Source organism: Prionailurus viverrinus, chromosome A3 (genome assembly GCF_022837055.1).
Source record: "Prionailurus viverrinus isolate Anna chromosome A3, UM_Priviv_1.0, whole genome shotgun sequence".
NCBI classification, from domain to species: Eukaryota; Metazoa; Chordata; class Mammalia; order Carnivora; family Felidae; genus Prionailurus; species Prionailurus viverrinus.
The window spans coordinates 47,203,262-47,207,858 of NC_062563.1; the positions used below are offsets into that span (position 1 = coordinate 47,203,262).

Below are 4,597 nucleotides of genomic sequence, written 5' to 3' on the forward strand. Positions count from 1 at the left end.
AATACTGCGTAGTGCAATTGCCGGATTATAGGGTAGTTCAATTTTTAACTTTTTGAGGAAACTCCACACTGTTTTTCAGACTACTGCAGTGGCTGCACTAGTTTGCATTCCCACCAGCAGTGCAAAAGGGTTCCCCTTTCTCCACCCCCTCACCAACACCTATTGTAGAAAGTCTTACTTTTATGTTTTTTTAAATTTCTGCAATATTTTACTTTTGTATACTAAAAATAATGCACATTTGTAATTGGAAAGGAAAAGAAATTTAATACTGAAACACTAGATTCACAATTACATATCAAATATGAGAGAGAGAGAAACAGAGCGTGAGTGGGAGAGGAGCAGAGAGAGAGGGAGACAAAGAATTGGAAGCAGGCCCCAGGCTCTGAGCTGTCAGCAAAGAGCCTGACGCAGGGCTTGAACTCATGAACCATGAGATCATGACCTGAGGCAAAGCCAGACACACAATCAACTGAGCCACGCAGGATCCCCGGTTATCTGTTTATACATAGATGTGAATATATTTTCAAAAATCATAGTAATAATCAGAAGTGAAGCATAATAGGTGATAGGTAACTTTCTCTTTTTTACTAATTTTTATACTTTTCAAAATCTAACATGTATTATCTCATTGTTTTAATAAGAAAAAATAAACAATGAGCTAATGTAAATACAAATCTTAAAATTGTTCAGCTTTTTGGGTTCCTGCAAGCAGATTTTTGTGAATTGCTTTACAGCATGTGTGAACAAGACATTTCATGGTTTAAATTACACAAAAGGCATCCCATTTTCCTTTGTAAGTATGTTATCTAAATTTTCAGGTGTAGGTGGCTGTAGTGCAAGTGAGGAGGAAAAGGCCCCTTTCCCCAGCATCATATTGTGCAGCAACAGCAGAAGGTTGGTAATTTGGGAGCCAGGTGGGCAGAGCAGAGACCACCCTGGCTGCCAGGGGCCTTCACAGCTCAGAAGGACATAAGCAAGAGAATGTGGGACTGGATATTATGAGACTTTGACCCCTCAGAGAATAAGGAGATTTTCCCCTTCTCCTGCACTAGAGAGAAGTCAGCACTGCTGGCTGCATCAGATCTGCAGGTGAGACAGATTTGATCACCAATGGGATGGGAAGCCCCTTGGTGAACTGTTTCACATTAATGTTCATACTTGGAAAGATAATTTTCTGCTGCTAACCGCTGCAAGTTCTCTTCATCTCAGCTGAAGTCTGCCAGAGTAAAATGAGAGAGGCCCATGGAACTCTGTAAACAGAAAAGTGCAATGAAAATAGGAGTCACTGTTCAGAAAAAGACGGGGATGTCAATTTTCCCGGCACTTGTCTCTCAGTGTATCAGCATCCCTTTCCCTGCAGAACATGCTTTCCTACCTCCTCACACCCTTGTCTCTTTTTTACCGACATTTCTTTTCACACCATGCTAATTCATGCTTTGCGTGCTTTTTTTTCATCCTGCTGTGTGGCTGACAAACCTCAAAGTCGGTAGGTGGTCATGGAATTGTGCCCCAAATCCTGTAAGGGAAGTAGGTGCAGAGTTGACATGACTCAGGACAGAATCTTTCAGCACCAGTTCTGGGAGCTTGAGATTGCAGAATGCACATCCTATCGGCTGCTGAACCCACAAGGGTGCCTCATTTGGGCCCCAGGCGGGTGCATAGTTCAGACAGCACCTGTGTTCCATGAGGTGGGCTTCCTCCCGTACCCACAATCAACTGAGCCATGTCCGCAGGCTTGGCAGCCTAAACAGGGCAGGATGTTTCCAAACATAACCTGCCACTGAAGAAATCAGTTTTATTCTGTCTATACATTCTGTCATTGGCAGCCAGCCTCTCTGACTTCAGCTGATACACCACTGTGGCAGGAAGCCAGGCCAGGCTCGGCCAGCTCAAAAGTCTGGCTGAGGTGTCTGTGCCTCTTAAACACCACCAGGAAGGAGCTTTCTGTGGGATTGCTCTTTTGTTAGTTGATAGAACAAACATTTTGTTTTCTAGCGTGATTTGGGTACCAATTCCAAGGTACAGATGTGTATTTTTAGATCCTCTCATGTGACACTTGAATCCTCTTGTCATATGAGTCCATTTTCTTTTCTTACAACCACTGGTGAAATATTTTGCTCACAAAGCACTAAAATCTGATGCAACCTGTCCAGTGGACAAATTGAACGACGAGGATGGGATTCGAACCCATGCGTGCAGAGCACAATGGATTAGCAGTCCATCGCCTTAACCACTCGGCCACCTCGTCACATGCATTTGCCTTTTCTTTAATACATGACTTAAAGAATAGACAGAAGAGCTATTTATTACTCCAGTCCCAGGAGAATAGAAGTCAGTGGTTGATCCGGGGACATAAAAGATTGAACAGCAAATTATTTAGACAGGATGTTCCTCTCAATACACAGAGTATTTCAAGCACTTTCACCTTTTTGTAAATCTGTTCAGCATGCCTGTAAAAGTAATAGAGGGTATAAGCCTTTTTGCTTTCCATGGAAAATGCAGGAAAAGTTAAAGGGAGAGAGGAATAGAGAATCACTGACTTTGGCACAGCTGAAAATAGCTGTCCTCTGGGGTGATTTTCTCAAACTTTTCTGCAATATGGGGGGAGGGGCGTGCTTTTAAATATCCCCAGGCCCAGGTCACACCCGAGACCACTGAAGTCACAACTTCAGTAATTTGAACTTGTAGACAGCCGCAATGAGTGGTCAAGTCTGAGAACTATCATTCTGTTAACCTTTCAGGGGACTGATCTCTCTTTATACTTGAGTGTTTGGAGGATATGACACCTCACATTGGCATCTGGTTTGGGGCTTGGAGGAAGAGTGGGAAGCTGGCGGTGGAGAAGAGAAGGATTCCATGGCAGCCCAGCAGGTACAGCAGCATGGGCACCCCCGTGATGCTTTGTCTTGTAATCCAGCAACTCCAGAGTGTGCACACACCACTTCCTGGAGCCCCTCATGGCTCTGCTCACATCACCTCCTGTGGGAAGTCTCTAAGCTGCTGTTGGTGCCTAGGGACATGGGCCATATTTGATCACTTCTGCCTCATCCACCCATCCCTGTTCCCTAGAGATTGCTATGGGGAAAAAGGACTGCATCTTTGCTCTGGATCCTAAAACATATCTGATGTTTTTTAAAAATATTTTTAAGGGAGTTGGTAGATGAATTAATTGAGTGATATAAATACTCACCTGGCTTGTTATCAATTCATTTCAATTCAGTATATATTATTAAATTTATTTGATGAACCTGACCCCCTGGTGTAGACTCAGGTTGTTTTTTGTTTGTTTGTTTGTTTGTTTGTTTTTTTAAGTAGGCTCCACACCCAGCGTGGATCCCAATGCAGGGCTTGAACTCATGACCCTGAGATCAAGACCTGAGCTGAGATCAAGAATCAGGCACTTAACCAACTGAGCCACCCAGGTGCCCTGCTATAATTCTAAGGAAGAGAGAGCCCCTGCAAATCTTTGGTGCACACAGTTTTCCCTGAGGACCCCTCCACAGCCTAGCTTCTCTGTCCTGTGACATGCATGTTAATTTCCCATTCGTCCTTCAGTTTTTCTCACACTGCCCCCCACCCCTGCCCTTCTCCACTGAAGGCTTTGGATACAGAGAAGAAAAGTGTGTTTAGGATTGAACTGGCTCCTGCAAATGGGTGCTGAAAGCTGTGCTTATTTTAGCACATGTGTTTTACACCAGGGCTACCTTTAGGAGTCTCTCTCCAACCGGCTGGGATGGGAGTACTTATTCAGAGAGGAATAGAATTTAATATGAACATTCCTTGCTCTCCCTCCCCCCCCCCCTCAAAAAATTAACTGACACTGAAGGCGAAAGCCTGGTCTCAGATTGTCTATAAAACCAGCTGTTCCAATATCTGAACTCACAGAACTGCCCTCCAGTTAATTTGGAGATTGGATTGAAAACATGTTCCAAGTTTTGCCCTAAATCAGTCAGCCAACAGGTATTTCTGGGCCCTTCATACAGGCTTACTGTACACTTAGGTTTCATTTCTCTGGAGCCAAAAGAGGTGAAATCTGCAGAACTAATCCAGAGGTTACAACAAAATGAGCAGTTTGGTATGACCCCTTCCCCATATAGACTGTGGGCACCTTCTCCTCCTGCAGGATACATGCACTGTCTTTCCCTAACAGAACTTTGCACTTGTAGGTGCTTTCTTTGGCAATAGACGAATTCTTATTTGATTTAAAGAATTGCCAAAAGGTCTTGTTACAGAGTTGCTACTTGGAGTCCACATGGGAATCAAAGATTCATCTGACCATGACTTTGAAGGAAATGCCTTTGTCTGAAATCTTCTAATATAATTTATGCCCTGACCTAACCATCAGCAGAGATTTCCAAAAAGCTAAATGTCACAAACTCTAAGATATAGGAAGTAGAATCTTTTTACCAAAGACGTGTGTTTAATTTTGTCTTATTTCCCATAATGAGGAGAAAATCACCTAATGTTATGTAAAGACTCCCCTATCTTATTACAGATCTTAAAACCTGTCTTAAAATGGCCCCGTCCAGCAAATTCCAAGTCAGGGATGAAAGCAGTGGGAGGTGGGTGACCTGAAGTGTGATGAACTGGCATATAA

General features: G+C 43.4%; 1 non-coding gene across 1 annotated transcript; it reads right to left on the reverse strand.

Moving 5' to 3' along the window:
• Positions 1–2,166: 2,166 nt before the first annotated feature.
• On the reverse strand, positions 2,167–2,248 carry TRNAS-GCU (transfer RNA serine (anticodon GCU)). Its single transcript has one exon. It is a non-coding gene; the product is annotated as a tRNA-Ser (tRNA).
• Positions 2,249–4,597: the final 2,349 nt, after the last annotated feature.